Genomic DNA, 23,865 nt, shown 5'->3' with positions numbered 1-23,865 from the left:
ATGCACATTTGTTCTCTGATGGCCCAGAGGGTAGAACCAGATCTAATGGTTTTAAATTTCAGGAGGATAGGTTTTGATTGAACATTAGAAGGAAACTTTATGGTAAAAGCAATTCAGGAACAGAACCAATTGCCTACAGACATGGTCGGTTTCTTCCTGTGAACATCTTCAAAAAGAAACTGTACCTTTTTTTCTGCTATGGGTGCTTCTGCAGTTCTTGCATGGGTTTGACTGAACAGAAACTAAAAATAAAGAAATAAACTTTATTTTTAGACCGCCCTTTCTCCCCTGGGGGACTCAGGGCGGTTTACACATTTGCTGTTGTTCATTCGTTCAGTCGTTTCCAACTCTTCATGACCTCATGGACCAGCCCACGCCAGAGCTCCCTGTTGGCCATCACCACTCCTAGCTCCTTCAAGGTCAATCCAGTCACTTCAAGGATCCCATCCATCTATCTTGCCCTTGGTCAGCCCCTCTTCATTTCTCCTTCCATTTTCCCCAGCATAATTGTCTTCTCTAAGCTTTTCTTTCTTCTCATGATGTGGCCAAAGTATAATATTCAATGGCAAATATTCAATGCCCGGCATAAACTAAAACACTAAAGCAATACATAGAATTTGGAATAATAACAGCATTGTATTTATTTATTTATTTACAGCTTTTATATTCCGCCCTTCTCACCCCGCAGGGGACTCAAGGCGGATTACAGTGTACACATATATGGCAAACATTCAATGCCAATTTTGACATACAAACATATACAGATATAGACAGAGGCAGAGGCTATTTAACTTTTTCTGGCCGCCAGGGGAGCTGTCGCTTTCATCGTACATCTGCGATGCTGATGAAGCACTTCCACATTCCCCGCATGCTTCCCCGCTGGAATGCTTTGCTGGAGTCTTCTTTATGGCCTCATAAATCAGTTAATTTAGCCTCCCCACACTTTAAGGTAGTACCTTACTTTCCTACTTGACAGATGCAACTGTCTTTCAGGTTGCAAAGGTCGACAATAGGCTACACACAATTGGTTGGAAACCCACTCCAACCCGGGCTGGCTTCGAACACATGACCTTTTTGGTCAGAGTGATCTTAATGCAGCTGACACTCAGCCAGGTGCGCCACAATCCCAGTGTACCTGCTTTTCAGTGGCATTACTAATCCTCCTCCTTCCTCTAGGCCAAAGTACAAAATTGTATTTTAGTAGCTTTTTGAAAGAGAGGGGGATGGGGGCTGTTTTTATTTCTTTTGGAAGGGAGTTCCAGAGGCGGGGAGCAATCGCGGAGAAGGCCCCCTCTCTCGTCCCCATCAGCCACGCTTGTGACGGGGATGGGATCGAGAGGAGGGCCTCCTCCACAGACTGCAATGCCTGGCATAGTCTGTATAGGGAGATGCGATTAGACAAATACCCTTGACCTGAAACATTTAGGGCTTTATAGGTAACGACCAGCACTTTGTATTTAGCTCAGAAGCAGACCTGCAGCCAGTGGAGCTGTCGCAACATGGGAGTCGTCTTCTCACGATACGGCACTCCAGTTAACAATCTGACTGCCGACCTTTGGTCTAATTGTAGCTTCCAAACTAGGCTAAAAGGCATGTAGAGAGTATTGCAATAGTCCAAACAGGATGTGACTAAGGTGTGGACTACCATGACCAGGCGTCTCAAGGTACAGGTGCAGCTGGCGCACAAGTTTTCTCTCCCCTCTATGTTAGACCCCTTGCCAGTTTGGCTCGGAGATTCGGCCTGGACTGCTATCAATATGCGGACGACACCCAACTCGTGTTGCGCTTGGAGCCTGGAGTAACGTCAATACCTGACAATTTCACCTTATGCCTGGAGGCTTTGTCGAACTGGCTACGTGCTAGCAGACTGAAGGTGAATCCGGCGAAGACTGGGGTCCTGTGGCATGGCCGCCCGATAGGTCCGACCCATCCGTTACCTACCTTTGATGGCACTGCTCTATCTCCATTGCCTACTGTTAAGAGCCTTGGTGTCATTTTGGATTCGCAGCTGATGATGGAGGCTCAGGTTGCTGCTGCCAGCAAACAGGCCTTTTTCCATCTACGACAAGCGAGGCAACTGGCACCTTACCTGTCGGACAACAGTCATCCATGCCACGGTCACATCTAGGCTGGACTATTGTAATGCCTTGTATGTTGGCCTTCCTATTTCTACGACTCGAAAGCCAGGTTACTTACAAAAACGCCCATTTATTTATTTACGACATTTATATGCCGCCCTTCTCACCCCGAAGGGGACTCAGAGCGACTTACAAGGTATATATACATACAATATATTATATTATTAGCATAGTACAATATCAGTTTTAAATATTGCTATATTGTACTATACCAATTATATTGTAATATTATTAGTAATATTACATGTAATATAAATATATAATTATAATATCATGTTATTATTAGTATTATATTGCATTACATTATAATATTATAAATATTATATGTTTATACAATATATATTATATTATATTATATTATTAAAATAGCACAGGAGACAAGGTGGAACTGTCCCCTGGCCCCCGCTCTCTTCGCTCTGGCCCAGAGCGACAGTTGGTGCTGGGGGGAGGGGTCTCCAGCTGATGGCATATGCAGGAGAGAAGATGGTGCTGTCCCCTGGCCTCCCCTCTCTTTGCTCTGTAATGAAATGTCATATAACACCAGTGCTGCGGCATCTACGCTGGCTCCCAATTGAGTATTGTGGTTTGTATAAGATGCTGGTCCTGACCTTTAAAACTTTATTTGGCCAGGGTCCATTGTATCTTAGAGACCGTCTCTCTTTCTACCATCATCGGAGGTCGCCACGACCATCCCAACGCGATTTGCTCTATATACCGGGTCCTAGGGAAGTGCACTTGGAAAGCACCAGACGCAGGGCCTTCTCTATTTCTGCCCCTGCCTTATGGAATTCCTTGCCTCCCTATTTGAGAGCCATGCATGACTTAGGGCATTTTATCCCAGCACTTAAGACCTGGCTTTTTACTAGAGCATTTGACCCATGTTAATTTTAAAATTTGTTTGTATGTGTTTTATCCTGTATAATTTCTGCTATGTAAATCGCCTGGAGCATCTTGGATGGAGGGCGATTAATAAGTAATCAAAGATGATGATGATGATGATGATGATGATGATGATGATGATGATGAAGTTTTAACTGTGCAAAGGTGCTCGTGGCCTCTGCTGACATCTGGGGTTCCAGGTTCAGTGACAAATCCAGGATCACCCCCAAACTATGAACCTGTGCTTTCAGAGGGATGCAACCCCATTTAGCACTGGCTGTACCCCATATCCTGTTCTGCCTTGCGACTGACCAGGTGTACCTCTGTCTTGTCTGAATTTAATTTCAGTTTGTTAGCTCTTATCCAGTCCATTACTGATGACAGACACCAGTTCAAGACCAGGATGGCATCCTTGGCTTTTGGTGGAAAGGAGTAATAGAGTTGGGTGTTATCTGTGTAAATTTGACACCGAACTCCAAATTTCCAGAAGATCTCTCCCAGCGGTTTCATGTAAATGTTAAATAGCATGGGGGACAGAATTAAGCCCTGAGGGACCCCACAGGTGACAGGCCAGGGAGTCAAACAGGAGTCCCCCAGCTTCACCATCTGTGCCCAACTGCTTGAGGAGCTGTTTCAGCAAGAGAGTTATGTCTTCCCAATAATGCATTTTCAGTTTTAGATGATGAACAGAAACTAGTGTTTTTGTTTTCTGCTCTGTACTGTATAATGTTAATCACAGCTTCATCAAGTTTTTTAAAAGGAAAGAACAAGATGTAAAACACAATGATCAAGAAGAATGAGAAGTGTTTGGTGCTTGAAACTGAACACAGCTTGAAGAAATTGGCAGATTAAATACAAATGGTAGAGTTCGGGGTTGTTAAAGTTCTCACTAGCACAGAAAAAAGGTTTTTTAAAGGTAGAATGTAAAGATTGCTCTTTTTTCCTTCAGTGCACCCCTCAGTAATGGAAACAACACACGTCTGAGAATTTATCCTCTCACTCCAATTGGGTTTTCCTTTTTCATACTGATTATCTTTATTTTTCCACATATTATTTTCTGTCGTCTCTTAGTGACTGAGGACTTTATTAACTTTATTTATACCCCGCTAACATCTCCCGAAGGACTCGATGCGGCTTACAAAGGCCAAGGCCACAACAAAACAACAGCATAACAAATACAACAGTAAAACTCATGAAGCAAATAATAAAACATCAAGCAAAACAATAAAACACTAAAAACATGACGCTATGACGCATTTAAAACCTAAGGCCGGGCCAAATGTAATGGACAAAATTTAAAAAGTGCTGGACATGACAGGTGAAATGTAGAGGTTTTTGGAGGTAGGTGCAATGTGCAGACAATCCTAAATGCATCCCCCTCCCCCTGGTAATTCTTCCATTCTTAGCTATTGAGGGGTAAAACCTGTCAATAGCTTCCAAAGTCTCTTTATTCCTATCTTAAACTATACTAGAAAAAGTCCCTTTTGTGTTTGTTCTGGCTTGCCAGCAGTAACATCAGGAGATGGGATTCTCCTCTTCTCTGGTCTACCCTTCACTAACCACCCTTTTAGGTTTTTAATTTCACCATTGCCCTACAATAAAAATGATTAATTAATAATGATTAACTGCAATAACGCAGGAAATACTACAGGTTGTGAAAGTGTGCAGAATCCAAGCAATTGTGCTACTGACGAAAACTGTGATATTGAAGATTCTGAATGCCATATGTATCGCTCACCTATGCTAATGCAGCTGTAAAGGAATAGTCGGTTGGTGCGATAAAGTCCTGTGTCTTTACAAACATAACTGGGAAAAGAAGATCAGATTGTTTTTATTGTAATGAGATGTGTGTATACAGGTAGTGTGTGTAACAAATCACAACATTCATTTTTGCATTTGAATATGTTCATGTTCTTATGCACTTTTTAAGGCACAACACACAATACTGAACCATTCAGCTCAAGGCAATTGGCACCCTAACCTATCTGACGAGGCTCTGGCAACTGTCATCCATGCCACGGTCACGTCTAGGATGGTCTATTGCAACGCCCTGTATGTTGGCCTTCCAATGTCTACGACCCGAAAGCTCCGTATTGTTCAGAATGCAGCAGCCAGGTTACTCACAGGAACGCCCATGAAATGCCATATAACACCAGTGCTGCAACATTTACATTGGCTTCCAACGGAGTCCCGTGGCCTCTATAAGATGTTAGTTCTGACCTTTAAAATTCTTTATGGCCAGGGTCCATCGTACCTTAGGGACCGCCTCTCCTTCTCCCATCATCAGAGGTCGCAACGACCAGCCTAACGTGACTTACTCTATATATCAGGTCCTAGAGAATTGCACTTGGAAAGGACCAGACGCAGGGCTTTTTCTATTTCTGCCCCTGCCTTATGGAATTCCTTGCCGCCCTACATGAGAGCCATGCGTGACTTAGGACCTTTTACTCTAGCACTTAAGACCTGGCTTTTTACTAGAACATTCGATCTCTGTTGATTTTTAATTCCTGTATGTATGTATTTTATCTTTTACAATTTAGCTGTAAATCACCTAGAGCATTCTCGGATGGAGGGCAATTAATAAGTAATTAAATATGATGATGATGATGATGATGATGACGATGATATCCTTTAGGAACAAAATCAAATTGTATTGGTGAATAATGATACTAGTTTCAAGGATAACTACAATATTAACAATACTAAAAAGATAAACAGCATCTTATATATCAGGGGTCCTCAAACAGCATCTTATATATCAGATAAAAATATTGAAGTCCCAAGTTAAGCTGATTCAGAACTTTACTAGTTTTTGACTAGTTTGATTTGGCTTGCTTCCTAAACCATAGTTAGAATTAATCGCAGCTTGGATACATATGTTATGACAATTTGTAAATGTTTCCAATCTGCTTACAGCTGTGCTGGAGGGGAGGAAGAGCGGGATTTCAGGAGATCTAGGGTCATTCACATAACACTGTGGTGTCACATTACATCCAAGGGAGGCTTCAGACTCTGTGCCTCATATCAGTGGGTATATATGCCTATTTCAATATATATGTAGTTAAAACTGTTAATAGGAAAGATACAACAAACCTTTTAATAAGTAAGATCTCTGTCAGAAAGTCCTAACTAAATTTCTTTTAAAGGGCAAAAGAAAGAAGAGGAAGGAACAGAAAAGGAGAGAAAGTGAGTGAGTTATTTATATGGGTTTTTGGCAGCCAGGAACATAAAGACTTAAACAGACTGTCCAAGTTTCTGAATAGCGGCTTTGGGTGCGGAAGTCAGATTTGTGAATCTTTTCAGAGGGAAAGACTCTCTAATGAGTGTTTCTCTGTTCTGCTGTGCTGAAATTGCTGCCCATTACAGTTTCTAAGTCAGTAAGTTAATCGAGTCAAGTTTTTTTGTCCACTGTTCCCCTTATCAGTCACAGCTGCCTTTGAATTGGGACGTTTTCTGCCTTTTTAAAGCCTTATTCAGGGACTGGTGAAATTTCCCATTTTCAAAAAGATATGTTTGACAGATGCTATAGCTTTTTCACATTCCAAGAGATAAAGAAGTACACTTGTAGAATAGCCGAAACAAGATAATGTTGGTTCTGACCCAAAGTTATATATGCTTAATAAAATACAGTATATACAAAATCCCGATGCCCACAGGTATGCATGCAGAATGTATTGCTCCTCAGACATCTTCTGGGTCTCATGGCATACTAATGAAATATAATGATGGCATCAGCAGTATAACCCAGACCTATCATTTGCTCTATTCTCTCTGTCTGTCTGTCTCACACACAAACACACCATGGTGCAGAAAATAATTCATTTGGGTTCTCCTGCTTACAGATTAATTGGTTCAAGTCTAGTGCCTGGTATGTCGGTTTACAAACTGGTAAAATTTAAGGTCAGATTAAAGAGAATAGGGGAAACACAGAGACCAGTTAGAGATGATCCCACTAACATTCCTAGTGAATACGCAGTGGAGGTGAATAATAGATTTAAGGGATTAGATTTAATAAATAGAGTACTAGAAAAACTATGGACAGAAGTCTGCAACTATGTGGGGTCCCCCAAGGTGCAATTCTCTCTCCTCTCCTCTTCAACATCTATGTTAGACCCCTTTCTAGTTTGGCTCGGAGTTTCGGCCTGGACTGCTACCAATATGCGGACGATACCCAACTCCTTCTGCGCCTGGAGCCTGGAGCAATGTCAATTCCAGACAATTTCACCCTATGTATGGAAATCTGTCGAACTGGCTACGTGATAGCAGACTGAAGGTGAACCCAGTGAAGACTGAGATTCTCTGGCATGGCCGCCCGGCAGGTCTGACTCATCCGTTACCCACCTTCGATGGTGCCGCTCTATGTCCATCGACCACTGTTAAGAGATTAGGTGTTGTCCTGATTTCGCAGCTGACAATGGAAGCTAAGGTTGCTGCTGTGAGCAAACAGGCCTTTTTCCATCTATGACAAGCGAGGCAACTGATGATGATGATTGTTCAGGAGGCAGCAACAGAGTATGTCCCAAAGAAAAAGAAAACCAAGAAGGCAAGAGGATTGTCTGCTGAGACACTGGAAGTAGCCCAAGAAAGAAGGAAAGCAAAGGGAAACAGTGATAGGGGGAGATATGCCCAATTGAATGCCCAATTCCAGAGGTTAGCCAGAAGAGATAAGGAACTATTTTTAAACAAGCAATGCATAGAAGTGGAAGAAGACAATAGAATAGGAAGAACAAGAGACCTCTTCCAAAAAATTAGAAGCATTGGAGATAAATTTCAGGCAAAAACAGGCATGAACAAAAACAAAGATGGCAGGCACCTAACAGAAGCTGAAGAAATCAAGAGAAGGTGGCAAGACTATACAGAAGATCTGTATAGGAAGGATAATAATATCGAGGATAGCTTTGACAGTGTGATGAGTGAATTAGAACCAGACATCCTGAGGAGTGAGGCTGAATGGACCTTAAGAAGCATTGCTAACAACAAGGCAGCAGGAGACGACGGGATCCCAGCTGAACTGTTTAAAATCTTGAAAGATGATGATGTCAAGGTGTTGCATGCCATATGCCAACAAATATGGAAAACACAAGAATGGCCATCAGATTGGAAAAAATCAACTTATATCCCCCTATCAAAAAAGGTAAATGCTAAAGACAGCTCAAACTTTTGTACAGTGGTACTTATTTCACATGTCAGTAAGGCAATGCTCAAGATCCTGCAAGGTAGACTCCAGCAATGCATGGAACAACAGTTGCCAGATGTACAAGTTGGTTTAGAAAAGGCAGAGGAATGAGAGACCAAATTGTCAATATCCACTGGATAATGGAGAAAGGCAGGGAGTTTCAGAAAAACATCTATTTATGTTTTACTGACTATTCTAAAGCCTTTGACTGTGTAGGTCATAATAAATTGTGGCAAGTCCTTGGTGGTATGGGTATACCAAATCACCTTATCTGTCTCCTGAGGAATCTGTATAAGGACCAAGTAGCAACAGTAAGAACTGACCATGGAACAACAGACTGGTTCAAGATTGGGAAAGACGTACGGCAAGGCTGCATACTCTCACCTAACCTATTCAACTTGTATGCAGAACACATCATGTGATGCGCGGGGCTTGACAAATGCAAGGCTGGAGTTAAAATTGCTGGAAGAAACATTAACAACCTTAGATATGCAGATGATACCACTTTGATAGCTGAAAGCAAGGAGGAGCTGAGGAGCCTTATAACCAAGGTGAAAGAAGAAAGTGCAAAAGCTGGGTTGCAGTTAAACATCAGAAAAACCAAGATTATGGCAACCAGACTGATTGATAACTGGCAAATAGAGGGGGAAAATGTGGAAGCAGTGACAGACTTTGCATTTCTAGGCATGAAGATTACTGCAGATGCAGACTGCAGCCAGGAAATCAGAAGATGTATTGTCGAAGGCTTTCATGGCTGGAATCACTAGGTTCTTGTGGGTTTTTTCGGGCTATAGAGCCATGTTCTAGAGGCATTTCTCCTGACGTTTCGCCTGCATCTATGGCAAGCATCCTCAGAGGTAGTGAGGTCACCTCACTACCTCTGAGGATGCTTGCCATAGATGCAGGCGAAACGTCAGGAGAAATGCCTCTAGAACATGGCTCTATAGCCCGAAAAAACCCACAAGAACCTAAATCAGAAGATGTTTACTTCTTGGGAGGAGAGCAATGACAATCTCAATAAAATCACACTGGCAATGAAGATCCGCATAGTTAAATCAATGGTATGGATGTGAGAGCTGGACCATAAGGGAGGCTGAGCGAAGGAAGATAGGCGCTTTTGAACTGTGGTGCTGGAGGAAACTTAGAACCATACAATTGGCTACAAGGCAGCCCCCTGCTGGGAGTAGAGTGCTGCAGGACTAGTTAACTATCAGCCTGGTTGACAGGGAATACACCCATTGACTATTGTTGTATTAATGTCTTATAATTTATCTTTTCAATTTTTTTTTTGTTTTTTGTTGTCTCTTTGGTCCTATATTGTTTGTTTTTAACTCAGTGTATTCAGAATCTGAGGTGGGAATACAAATCATACAGAGTAGAGGGAGATATGATGGCAGGGTCACATGTCCTTATGGAGGAAGGAGGGAAAGGTGTTTAATACCTATCTCACCTTCCAGTCACCCTGCCATCCTGGGGAACTTCGGGAATGGGTCAGACCAACCCCAAAACGCCACATTGCTCTTAAGTAATGCAAGATCAGTGAAAAGTAATACACAGGTTATCAATGATGTCCTCAAATATGTGGGAGCTGGTAGTGGTCCAGTGTAGGCCCAGACTCTCCCAGCTGGGTATTGCATCAGTGTGCAGATGAGAGGAAGTGCATTCGGGACAGATTGCTTGGAGTTTCCTTATTCTGAGAAGGCACACTGGAACAACCACATTTTCAAGCTCCTCCTAAAGACTGCCAGTGTTGGTGTGTGCCTGGTGTCCTTGGGGAGTGAGTTCCAGAGTCGAGGGGCCCCCACCGAGAAGGCCCTGTCTCTCGTCCCTACCAATCGTGCTTGCGATGCAGGTGGGATCGCGAGCAGGACCTCTCCAGAAAATCGAAGAGATCGTGTGGGTTCGTATACGGAGATGCGGTCACGGAGGAAGGCGGGTCCCAAACCGTTTAGGGCTTTGTAGGTAAGCACCTGCACCTTGAATTGGGACCGGAAGATGAACGGCAGCCAATGGAGCTCCTTAAACAGGAGGGTTGACCTCTCCCTATAAGGAGCACCAGTTATCTCAACTAGAAATGCAGCTGTATTACTGCCATCCATGAGAGTAACTCTCTTCTTTTCCCCTATAGCTACACTTGAACCCATGATAAGCTTGCTTTTTGTTAGTCATCCACACCCCACCCATTTTTCCTCTTCACTGGAAACGTGTGTGTTTGTGTGTGTGTGTATGTGTATGTGTGTGTAGCATCATAGCCAATATTTGTTCATGTAAAGAATGAAGTGACTTTGTTAATACTAACTGGCTTTTTCAACCAACCAACTTCTTTCACTGACAGAATATAATAATCAAATGCATAAGTTACATAGTTGTGGGGAGGAATCAGGGTGGAATAGAATTCGGAAGAAAAAAACCAACTGTCACACAGATTGCAAAACATCTACATTCTGGCATTTGTAGGTTAATATACAGTTTTGCCAGCTTTTAGGGGATTAACAGTCTCTGAACTGTGGAAACAAACATTCTGTTCTGAGAAAAGCTAGTATTTTCCCTACAAGGCCCTCTCAGTCCCTCTTCGGGTCATAAAGTCCCCCTTTTCCATCTTTCCCACACTTTTCATGTAAATATTCTCTTGTTTTGACTCTGACTCTGACTCTCCCTCCCTCTCGCCCTATTGCTTCACAGAAATACTGGAAGGGTTTGTGGGCATTGACCTTAAGTTTTCGAGTTGTAGTTTATCTACATACAGAGAACACTGTGGACTCAAACAATGATGGATCTGGACCAAACGGCATGAATAGTCAATATGCCAAATTTGAACACTGGGGGACTTTGGGGAAAATAGACCTTGACATTTGGGAATTGTAGTTGCTGGGATTTATAGTTCACCTACAACCAAAGAGTATTCTGAACCCCATCAATGATAGAATTGGGCTAAACTTCCCACCCAGAACCCCCATGACCAACAGAAAATACTGTGTTTTCTGATGGTCTTTGGCGACCCCTCTGACACCCCTCACAACCCTCCCAGGGGTTGAGAAACACTGATCTAGGCACTAATTGTATTGGCTTTCTTATTGACTCAAGGTTAGCTTGTGGTCTACTAAGACTCCTTGATCCCATTCAAGCCAGGAGTCACCATCCTATATCTGTGCATTTTAATTTAATTTTTTTCTCCCTAAGTATAACACCTGACATTTTTCTGTTAAAATTCATTTAGATGGTTTTGGCCCACCTGTCTAATCTGTTAAGGTCATTTTGGATTATGATCCTGTCCTCTGGAGTATTAGCTATTTCCCCAATGTGGTGTCATATGCAAATTTGGTATGCATGCCATCTATTCTGTCACCCAGATCATTGCTAAAGATGTTAAATAGCAGTGGGTCCAGGACAGAACCCTGTTTGCGCCTCTCTCCAGGATGAAGAAGAAGCATTTCTGTGAGAATGCCATGGGGAACCTTGTCAAATGCCTTATTGAAATAAAGATATGCTGCATCCACAGCATTTCCTTCACCTCCCAAGCTTGTAACTCTATATAAAAAAGATAAGATTAACCTGAAATAACTTGTTTTTGAGAAACCCATGTTGACTTTTTGTTAGTTCCTATTTAAGTGCTTACACATTCTACTCCAGAATCTTTCCTGGTATTGATGTCAGAAGGTAATTTTCTGCCCCCCCCCCTTTTTTTTTTAAGAGGGGCAGCATTTGCTTTTCTTCAATCTGCTGAAACTTCTCCTGCTCATCAGGAGTTGTCAAAATTATTGCCAGTGATTCTGAAGTTACTTCTGCCAGTTCATTTAATATATTTGGATGCAGTTCATCTGGCCCTGGATACATGCTGCAAGTCGCTTCTGGTGTGAGAGAAACAACTGTCTACAAGGATGTTGCCCAGGGGATGCCTGGATGTGTTACTATCCTGCAGGGAGGCTTCTCTCATTTCCTTCTGTCATAATATGAGGGGTATTTTTTAAGTAAGGTCCGTTTGAATATAAATACACAACAAAAGTTTATTTCAAAAAAGTAAATTTCTTTTCAGAAAGTACATACTTCACTCTATTTTTCGACATAGTTGCCAAGTTTGTTCAAACACTAATCATACCTCTGAACCAATTTTAAAATACCCTCTTCACGAATCCTCGCTTCAACTGAAGCCACCAAATCGTCTGTCATCAAAGAAGAGCGACCGGAGCGGTCCTCATAATGGACGTTGTCACAGCTATCTTTGAATTGCCGTACTAACTTACGCACTTTGCTTTCACTCATAACAGTATCACCGTACACTTCACAAATCTGTCGATGAATTTCTGTAGCAGGCAGGTTCCTTGCTGACAAAAACCGTATCACTGAGCGAACCTCACATGCGGCGGGTGAGTTGATAGTCTTAAACATTTTTAAAGCACAGAACAGAACCGTACAGGTTAGCTACAGAGCGGAAACTGAGCACAGTTGTTCCCGAGGCATGCTGGTACACGAAGCACGCGCTCGTTGCGGTATGCGTGTGAACTACTCGTGTCTACAACAAAACGGACCTTACTTAAAAATTACCCCTCGTATCATACGAAACCTGATTGGCACAACCAGGGGATCACAACCAGACACAGTGAAGACATCTGCCTTTTTTCACTTTGCAATTCTGCTTCTCCATGCAGTCATGCAGGCCACATGACCTTGGAGGCATCTACAGACAATACCAGCTCTTCAGCTTAGAAATGGAGATGAGCACCACCCCCCAGAGTTGGACACAACTAGACATAATATCAAGGGGAAACCTTTACCTTTACTTTTAATCTGCTGCTGAATATGCATTTTTTTTTTTGGTCGTGTCAGGAGCGACTTGAAAAACTGCAAGTCGCTTCTGGTGTGAGAGAATTGGCCGTCTGCAAGGACATTGCCCAGGGGACGCCCGGATGAAGTGATGTTTTTATCATCCTTGTGGGAGGCTTCTCTCATGTCCCCGCATGAGGAGCTGGACCTTATAGAGGGAGCTCATCCGCCTCTCCCCGGATTCGAACCTGCGACCTGTCGGTTTTCAGTCCTGCCGGCACAGGAGTTTAACCTACTGCGCCACCGGGGCATATGAGATGTATTCCCAGTGTGGAATACATCTCATCGCATTAAAACAGTGGATGTGTCCATCCTGGGCAAACAGAAGACTGGGTGACTTGGAAGGTGCTGAACAGACTGCACTCTGGCACCACGAGATGCAGAGCCAATCTTAAGAAATGGGGCCACAAAGTGGAGTCCAAAACATGTGAGTGTGGAGAAGAGCAAACCACAGACCACTTATTACAATACAGTCTGAGTCCTGCCACATGCACAATGGAGGATCTTCTCACAGCGACACCAGAGGCATTCCAAGTAGCCAGCTTCTGTTCAAAAGAAATGCCAAGTTTTTAACTTTGTAGTTTTTCTATACAGTATAACTGTATTCTCAAGATGCTTCTGAAATAAAATAAAATAAATCTGGCCCTGGAGATTAGCCAGCTATTCCTGCACTGCCCCTTTGTACTGCATTTCTCTACTGCATTCTCTGCTCCATAATAATAATAATAATAATAATAATAATAATAATCCTTTATTTATACCCCGCTACCATCTCCTGAAGGACTCGGTGTGGCTTACAAGTGGCCGAGCCCAAATACATCAACAAAACAACAACAACAACAAAGCAAAATAAATGAACTCATAAAACAAAGCAATAAACATTAACAAAACATCACGACGCATTAACATCTGTGGCAGGACCAAATGTAGTAGTTAAATTTTTTTTAAAGTGCTGAGCATGACAAGGCGAGAAGGATAGGTAAATAGAGGGAGCGTGCAGACATCCTGGATCTCTAGTAAAGTGCATTGAGGGGCACATTGCCTGGAGTTTTCTTATTCTGGGAAGGCACACTAGAACAACCACATTTTCAGACTCCTCCTAAAAACTGCCAAGGTTGGGGCATGCCTGATATCCTTGGGGAGAGAGTTCCAGAGTCGGGGGGGCACCACCGACACCACCAATCGTGCTTGCGATGCAGGTGGGATCGTGAGCAAGGCCTCCATTATCCCCGAGTTAAGCACTGTTAACCTTCTGGTAGAAGGCTGAGACAAAGAAGGTGTTGAGTAGTTCTGGCTTTTCTCTACTGCATGCTGATTCCTATCCCCACCCCCAGCTGAGAGTTATCTACTCAAACTACAAAATCCGTGGCTGGTCCGGAGTGGCAATACTCTGAACCAGTTTTAGGGGCAGTCACATTCCTTGCGTCTTCCAGCTGTGACAGAGCAATGAATCCAAATTGCAGTACAGGGGATTCCACCTAAGCATTAGGAAGAACTTCCTGATGGTAAGAGCTATTTGGCAATAGAATATGCTTCCTCGCAGAATCATCATCATCATCATCATCATCATCATCATCATATTTAATTACTTATTAATCGCCCTCCATCCGAGAATGCTCTAGGCGATTTACAGCTAAATTGTAAAAGATAAAATACATACATACAGAATTTAAAAATTAATAGAGATCGAATGCTCTAGTAAAAAGCCAGGTCTTAAGTGCTAGAGTAAAAGGCCCTAAGTCACGCATGGCTCTCATGTAGGGCGGCAAGGAATTCCACAAGGCAGAGGCAGAAATAGAAAAAGCCCTGCGCCTGGTACTTTCCAAGTGCACTTCTCTAGGACCCGGTATATAGAGTAAGTTGCGTTGGGCTGGTCGTTGCGACCTCCGATGGTGGGAGAAGGAGAGGTGGTCCCTAAGGTACGATGGACCCTGGCCGTAAAGAATTTTAAAGGTCAGAACTAGTATCTTATACAGGCCACTGTACTCAGTTGGAAGCCAATGTAAATGTTGCAGCACTGGTGTTATATGGCATTTCATGGGCGTTCTTGTGAGTAACCTGGCTGCCGCATTCTGAACAATACGGAGCTTTCGGGTCATAGACATCGGAAGGCCAACATACAGGGTGTTGCAATAATCCAGCCTAGACGTGACCGTGGCATGGATGACAGTTGCCAGAGCCTTGTCCGATAGGTAGGGTGCCAGTTGCCTCACATCCTTTCTTACATTTGATGACAGTTTTCTGTGCCAGGTGAAAGGCAATCCAGGCTCTTTTCCAGTGTAACAGTAAACCAAAATGTGTGAGCCCTGTGGAGCTGTATGAAAACTTTTGCATTCACATTCAGCGAACTGCTGTTTAACATTGTAACCAAAATCTAAGCAGAAACCACATTTTGTAGTTTGCTTGTCTCAGTACTGTAAATCATAGTTCATTTCAATCATAGTTTGCATAAGTTCAGACATAAGGCTAAACAACATGTACTTATTTACTTACTTAGGTGATCCCTCGTTTTCCGAGGATGATTGTCTTCCACATTCTTGTGGGTCTGTATGTGGCTGTGGAGCCCTATTCTTGCTCTGCATCTTCTTCCGCAGTGAGGGCATTGGTTTCCAGGTGGAAGGCGGTCTCAGTCGGGGTTGACTTGACGCGGCTTCCTCTTGGCACGCTTCTCCCTTTCGCCCTGCATTTGTGCCTCCTCAAATTCTGCATCACTGCTGGTCACAGCTGACCTCCAGCTGGAGCGGTCAAGAGCCAGGGCTTCCCAGTTCTCAGTGTCTATGCCAGAGGTTTTTTTAGGTTGGCTTTGAGGCCATCTTTCAATCTCTTTTCCTGCCCTCCAACATTCCGTTTTCCGTTCTTGAGTTCGGAGTAGAGCAACTGCTTTGGGAGATGGTGGTCGGGCATCCAGACAACGTGGCCGGTCCAGCGGAGTTGGTGGCGGAGGATCATCGCTTCAATGCTGGTGGTCTTTGCTTCTTCCAGCACGCTAACGTTTGTCCGCCTGTCTTCCCAAGAGATTTGCAGGATTTTCCGGAGGCAGCGCTGATGGAATCGTTCCAGGAATTGCATGTGACGTCTGTAGACAGTCCACGTTTTGCAGGCATATAGCAGGGTTGGGAGGACAATAGCTTTATAGACAAACACCTTGGTATCCCTACGGATGTCCCGGAAGGAATGCTTTCAATCTCTTCCTTGTAACCAGTACAGAGGGGGAAATGGGGGGAGAAGCAGGCAAGCACAGGGTTTCTCTAGGCCTGTTGCCATAATGTAGATGCTATCATAATGATAGGCTGATTGAAAGAGGCATTGGTCTTTCATGTCCCTAAGAAATTCTGTACACAGTAAAAATGCATAGTTTGTATGTAAACAGAGACATCGTTGTGTAGATGTTTATTCAAATAACTAAAAGAGAACAGACATTTAAAAACAATCACTCCAAACCATTCTGGTATCAGCTGAACCAGATGTCAAGCAGATGTCAAGAATAAGAAAGATGCTTCTTATGATGTTTGTACTAGTTTCATCTTCTGCCTTGATTTCTTTTATCTCTATTTCTTTAGAGTCAAATTAATAGGTACTGACACAAAGAGTAAATGAAAATAAAATGATGTTGCCTTTTCTTCTTCTTTGCATTTCAGAAGAATTAGGACTAGGAGACTGCTGCATATTTCTAGGCCAAATAAACCAGTTCACAAACAGCTCCTGATGAGTGATTGAGCTCTATGTAAATCGCAGGATTATCTACTAAAATCCTGTGATTTCTTGGCATTAATCGCCAAGCAAACTCCTTTTCATTCACTGAAATGCTGTAAAGCATCTGGAGATTAGGAAACAGATAACAAAGAGGATTTGTAATTCTGCCCAAAACCTTGAACCTCTCAGACAGTAAAAAATAATGTATAGTTCAAATTGCAAAAGCTTAGAGCCTGGTCAGGTCTCGTATCACAGCTACAACCTACTCCTGCATAGGTAGAGGACCTATTGAAATGGTCCACCCTCGAAGGCTCATGGATCCTTTCAGAATCCAGGAGGCCTTAGATAATTCTATGGCTGACATCACCAAAGAGCATTTTTTTATTTACTTTATTTATATACTGCTTTTCTCAGCCCTCAGGCGACTCAAAGCGGTGAACAACATCGGTACAAAACATCACGAGACAAGTATAGGGCAATTAAAAACAATTGTAACATAAATCATTAAGCATGTTGAATCCCTGGCCAGTAAGTGGAATCAAAATCTAACAAGGGTTACTTACACAATTGCTCCCAAACATCCTCTCCTACCCGTTACAAATCAAGCTACCTAGTATACAGAAGCCCTCAGGGAAATGAAACAGGAAGGATGACAACTAGACCACAAATGGCGGAAAACCTGACTTTATTCAAGACATGGTATAGAGGGGACCTTTGCAGCTAAAATGTGGCAATACGTGCAGCGAAGAAGACTTTCTTCTCTGTACGCATTACATCTGCAGATTCATGTCCAGTTGAGCTGTTCAGAGTCATGAGAGGCTTAACTCAGGTGCCCTCCCCTCTGAACCCATTATTAGAACCTTCAATAGTTTACTGTGATGCTTCTAACAACCATTTCACAGATAAAATCTCTTGCATAAGAGCCAACTTATATACTGACATGGGAGCAGAAGCCAATAACAAAGTGTCCAGCAACTCTGTGAGTGGGATTACACTGGATCAGTTTTAATTGGTGAGTACTGTTGATGTGTACAAGCTGCTGGGGCAACTAAGGAGGACAACATGCTTTCTTGATCCCTGTCCCTCTTGGCTGGCTAGGAGATGCAATTCGACTTTAAATACAACAAATTATTAATGCATCTCTCATGGAGTGGAATTTTCCATCCTGTTTAAAAGAAGCAGTAGTTAGATTGCTGATGAAGAAGCCCTCCCTGGATCCCCTGGACCTTAATAATTAAAGACCAGTGTTTAACCTCCCTTTTTGGACAAGGTGATTGAGAAGGCAGTTGCCTTCCTACTCCAGGCAGTCTTGGATAACACACTCTTCCTTGACCCATTTCAAACTGGCTTCAGAGCAGGATACTGAGTTGAGACTGCTACGGTTGCCTTCATGGATGATCTCCAACACCGACAGGGGGAATGTGTCCCTGTTGGTGCTTCTAGACCTTTCAGTGGCCTTCAGTACCATCAACCATGGTATCCTTCTGGAATGTCAAGGGGCAACCAAGGGGCAACCGCCCCTGCTAAGGGCCGAAGCGGCGAGGAGGCGCGTTGCCCGCAGGGGTTTCCGCCCGCTCTCTCCCTCCGAGGCCAGTCTGTGGGCTCCGCATCCTTCCTCGCCATCTGCACAGCTACGTTACGCTCGTCTCTCCCCCTTTGCTGCCCGTCCTCCATAAAAAAGAGCCAAACAAACCTCGTTGGGCCAAGGTAAGCCTTTGGGGCGAATGCCGAGCCTCAAGGAATTGTGGGAGTTGAAGTCCACCACACCTGGAGGGCCGAAGGTTCCCGACCCCTGCCCTAGCTGCTTACTTAAATTGTTTTCCTTTTCCTTTTTGAGGCCTTGCACTGTTTGCCCAGTTTTCGCTATAACAACATATTTTCTCCTTTCAAACTCCTGCCTTCCTTCCCCCAGATAACTCAGTTTAAAGTTCTCCTGACCAGATTTGTGAGATTCTTAGTAAATACGTTCCTGACAACATCAGTGATGTGTAAGCCATCCTTCGCAAAAAGCCCAACTTCATCTAAAGTCCCCCATTTGGATTTCCCCTCTAGATTAACAGGACAAAAAAAAATCCAGCAGGATATAATAGCTAATTTGTAAACTTATTATCTGAAATCCAGCAAAGATTGCATTCTGATCCTTCTCATGTTTCTTTGAATTGGGGTGGGGATTATGTGTGTGTGTGTGTATTCGACAATCCTTGCACTGTGCCTTTCCTTCTGGGATTTCAGAGAAGGAAGGGGTCAGATTATTCACAAATAAGAAAATCCCATCTAATCTGTTTCTGCTGCTTTGGCTGCGGCCACTCTCCCTTCTTCAGTTGTTTCTTTATAATTGGGGGTAGGGGGGATTGATTATATGTGCCTGTGTGATCATTCCTACTCTGTGCCTTCCCTTGTGGACGGCTCAGAGGAGAGAGCAGGTTACTCAAAAGTAAGTGAGATTAACATTACTCTCTCCCTTCTTTGTCCAGTCTGCCTTCCATCTCATCTGTTGTTACTGCTCCCTCAACATGTCGATTAGTGAGCCCCATGCTCATGCTTCTGTTGTGGCTTCTTCTCTGGCTAGTGCTGGCGGTGGTGCGCTCTTTTCCACGTTGCCCACTACGTCCTTCAGGCTGCTCCTAAGATGCTGCACCTATGGATCATAGCTGCTGGTGCCAGCTCTTGATCCCATCATGTCAATAATGAACTCTATTTGTCACCTTAATCTACAAAAGAATTGTCATCACATACAGTTGGAGAGAGGGGATTTGAACCCTGGTCTCCCAGTATTATAGTCCAAACTTAAACTCTCAGAAAACTAGTACAGGTCACCAAACTAAGAATAGGTAGCTGATGGTGCTTTTCAGAAACAAATCTCAGAAATCGCAACATAAAAGAATTAGTAATTGTGAAGTGCATCATATATCTGCTGGGAGACAAATAGTAGTAGTAGTGGTAGTAGTAGTAGTAATAATAATAATAATAATAATAATAATAATAATACATCATCACACAGTCCTAGACACTTGGTAAGTGTCCAGAGGCGGCCCTAGGTAATTTTCAATGGTAAGCAAACAGTATTTTGGCGCTCCCCCCCCCCCCCAACCAATCACTGATATATATATTCTGTTTGTCATGGGAGTTCTGTGTGCCATATTTAGTTCAATTCCATCATTGGTGGAGTTCAGAATGCTCTTTGATTGTAGGTGAACTATACATCCCAGTAACTACAACTCGTATATATCAAGGAATATTTTCCCCCAAGAGCGCCTCAAGAGCACCCCTGGGCAAAATCAACTATACTGGAAATGCTTACTTTGCGTAAGGGTTGAGCCGCCCCTGTAAGTGTCCGACGTGTGATCCAATACAACAGCCAGCAGATGATCTTCTCTGCTGTGGACTCATCTTTTTGTGTTTCGAACATTAAGGAAAATAAAAATAAAAACAGGAAAAACGCAGCTGTTATCAATACCTCAAAATCAAACTGCAAAGTCTCTGGCATAAACCAGTACAGGTGGCCCGAATGGTCATTGGCGCACTGGGTGCCGTGCCAAAAGATCTCAGCCGGCATTTGGAAACAATAAACTTTGACAGGATAATGGAGAAAGGCAGGGAGTTTCAGAAAAACATCTATTTTTGCTTCATTGACTATTCTAAAGCCTTTGACTGTGTGGATCATCATAAATTGTGGCAAGTTCTTGGTGGGATGGGCATCCCAAGCCACTTTGTCTCTCTCCTGAGGAATCTGTACAAGGACCAAGTTGCAACAGTCAGAACTGACCATGGAACAACAGACTGGTTCAAGATTGGGAAAGGTGTACGGCAAGGCTGCATCCTCTCACCCAACCTTTTTAACTTGTATGCAGAACACATCATGCGATGTGCGGGGCTGGATGAATGCAAAGCTGGGGTGAAAATTGCTGGAAGAAACATTAACAACCTCAGATATGCAGATGACACCACTCTGATGGCTGAAAGCGAGGAGGAGCTGAGGAGCCTTCTAATCAAGGTGAAAGAAGAAAGCGCAAAAGCTGGGTTGCCGCTAAACATAAAAAAAAAACCAAGAATGATTGACAACTGGGAAATAGAGGGAGAAAATGTGGAGGTCATGAAAGACTTTGTATTTTTAGGGGCAAAGATTACTGCAGATGCAGACTGTGGCCAGGAAATCAGAAGACGCTTACTTCTTGGGAGGAGAGCAATGTCCAGTCTCGATAAAATAGTAAAGAGTAGAGACATCAGACTGGCAACAAAGATCCGCCTAGTCAAAGCCATGGTATTCCCTGTAGTAACCTACGGATGTGAGAGCTGGACCTTAGGGAAGGCTGAGCGAAGGAAGATCGATGCTTTTGAGCTATGGTGCTGGAGGAAAGTGCTGAGAGTGCCTTGGACTGCGAGAAGATCCAACCAGTCCATCCTCCAGGAAATAAAGCCCGACTGCTCATTGGAGGGAAGGATACTAGAGACAAAGCTGAAGTACTTTGGCCACATCATGAGGAGACAGCAAAGCCTAGAGAAGACAATTATGCTGGGGAAAGTGAAAGGCAAAAGGAAGAGGGGCCGACCAAGGGCAAGATGGATGGATGGCATCCTTGAAGTGACTGGACTGACCTTGAAGGAGCTGGGGGTGGTGACGGCCGACAAGGAGCTCTGGCGTGGACTGGTTCATGAGGTCACCAAGAGTCGGAGACGACTGAACGAATGAGCAACAACAACAACAACAACAACAAAACTTTGACAGAGTCATGATCTGTGAACTGCAAAAGGCCACCTTACTTGGATCTGTGTGCGTCATTTGACACAGTCCTAAATGCTTGGGAAGTGTTCGACTTGTGATTTTGTGATACGAAATCCAGCATATATATCTCATTTTCTTTGACATACTGTGTTTTTGTGTCAGTAAAACAACAACAACAACAACAATAATAATCAACTTCATTTATACCCTTCCCCATCTCTCTGGAAGGACTCGGGGTGACTTACAACCAAACAAATGAATGAATAAAATAAATGATATAAGTAAAAGATGAGTAAAAGATTTAGGAGACTCATTAATTAAAAAATCATTCTACACACTGAAATGTATTATTCTTGTTAAAGCAGAAAAAAATCACTTCATTTCAACTTCATTAGAATTCAGTTCGATTGCGGCAGCTGTTTCTAACACAGCTTTTAAACCAAAACTTTTAAACCAAAACTAATTTTGAGCAGATCCAGTTTGGAAGCCAGTTTTGCATTCTTCTAGTTTCCAAAACTCTTCTCTATTTTATTGTCAAAATGATTTTGAAATGTGTCCCTATGGTTATGTTTGATCTCCTATAAATTACTACAAGGAATTCACTTACAAGTGCTCCATACTTTTCTTAATTAATTGTTGAGAGCTAGAAAATGTGTGATCATTTTTGCTGATAATGTATGACAGTGAAATGAGGTTAAAGCCATTATTTATGTATTTGCTTTCCTGAATAAAAAGTTAGTCAAAGTGCTTATAGAAGTTTGTGCGAGAAAGCATTGAATGTATGTAGCCTTTATCCTCAAGTTTAAACATGTTTTTCAGTCTGGCTCACTTAAATGAGTGGCAGAATGGCACATTTTGAAATGCAGTCCCTCAGCAGATTGCACAATAGAGTTCAAAAATTCAGACAGCTCTGTCTAGCAGCTTTCATCTCCACTAAGAGCAGTTCTTTTATAATGGAATTTTATCCACTCAAGACCAAGCCACCACCAAATCCGTTGCTGTGTGCCTTCAAGTCATTCTGATTCATGGAAACCCTAACGTCATTCTAATTCATGGAAATTCCAGCTAAGTGATGCTTAACTATGTGATCTATGCTTGCCATTGTGTTCATTGTGTAAGAACTTTCACTTGAAAATAAACAAATTAAAGAATGAAAACAATTTGATTTTAGAAGTTTGCAATTGTATAGACTACTACAACGTGTTCTACGTGGGGTTGCCTTTGAAGACTGTCCGGAAGCTTCAATTGGTCTAACGGACGGCAGCCAGATTGCTAACAGGAGCGGCTCTCAGGAAGCATACAACTCCTCTGTTGCTCCAGCTCTACTGGCTGCCAGTCTGCTACCGGGCACAATTCAAAGCCCTAAACTGTTCTGGACCAATTTACCTGTCTGAACACATCTCTCCTTATGAACCTTCTAAGACTTCAAGATAGTCTGGGGAGACCCTGCTCTCAGTCCTGCATTCATCACAAGCACGGTTGGTGGGGATGAGAGACAGGGCGTTCTCAGTGGTGGCCCCTCAGCTATGGAATGCTCTCCCTAAGGACATCAGATTAGGCCCCTCCCTTTTTAATATTTCGGAAGAGAGTTAATACTTGTTTTTCCGAGCAGGCATTTGCTAATACAGTGTAACAGACATAGAAAAATGGAATGGACGATGTGATTGGACAATGTTTTTAACAAGGAGACTCTAATTGTTCTGTCATGCGCTGGGCCTGTAAAGAATTGCCTTTAAAATAGGATGTGCAACTTGAGTCCAGCCAGAAGCCAGGGCCCCCCGAAGAGAAGTTCTCAAGGATTTTCCACCACAAATGGTCTTTAGATGGCTTGTGAAGTATAACAAAGTCCTTTATTAATGAACAATCAAACAGAAACTTCTCTAGTCTTCAATAAAGTTAAAGAAATGCTTCCAGGCTTTTATGCAACTGGTGGCTTCCTAATCTTGTTCACGAAGGACAGGCAATTGTCTTCAATAACTGTTTCTTTACTTTAATGGAAAATCCCCTTTTTAACTTCTCCCAGGCTGACTGTAATCTAAGCCTTACTGATGTGGGCTCCGCTACCGGGTCGAACTGCGTTTGGAGCACCGAGTGGACCTACCAGTAAGGCTAGTAGATTCTCCAGCTGGGGTTCTTTGGTCTTCCAAACTGTTTACCTTCCGAAATTCCTCAAAGCTTTAGAGCTGTTTCCCTGGAAATTTTTGGAAATCTTTGGATGCTCTTAAGACTGTTCTTCCCCGGAATGTCTTAAGGGTTGAAGCTTTTGTACAGGAGAAGCTTGTACACGTCCTCTAAATTAGCTTTCCTTACTGAGACTAACTAAAAATGGCTCCCTTCCCTTCCCAATTGCCCTGAACAAGGGGCGGAACCAAAACTTAATGATGATGGATAGGTGACTTGCCCTACGACTGCAACCAAAGGAAGCCACCTTTCTG

At 43.1% G+C, this 23,865-nt stretch overlaps 1 protein-coding gene across 17 annotated transcripts in view; it reads left to right on the top strand.

Moving 5' to 3' along the window:
• ADGRL3 (adhesion G protein-coupled receptor L3) overlaps positions 1-23,865 on the top strand; it is a 388,836-nt gene that overhangs the window by 98,398 nt on the left and 266,573 nt on the right. The window lies entirely within an intron of this gene.

This window comes from Anolis sagrei, chromosome 2 (genome assembly GCF_037176765.1).
Source record: "Anolis sagrei isolate rAnoSag1 chromosome 2, rAnoSag1.mat, whole genome shotgun sequence".
In the NCBI taxonomy this organism is placed as follows: domain Eukaryota; kingdom Metazoa; phylum Chordata; class Lepidosauria; order Squamata; family Dactyloidae; genus Anolis; species Anolis sagrei.
The sequence above is the reverse complement of the archived record's forward strand: the minus strand, read 5'-3'. Positions and strand labels throughout refer to the sequence as shown.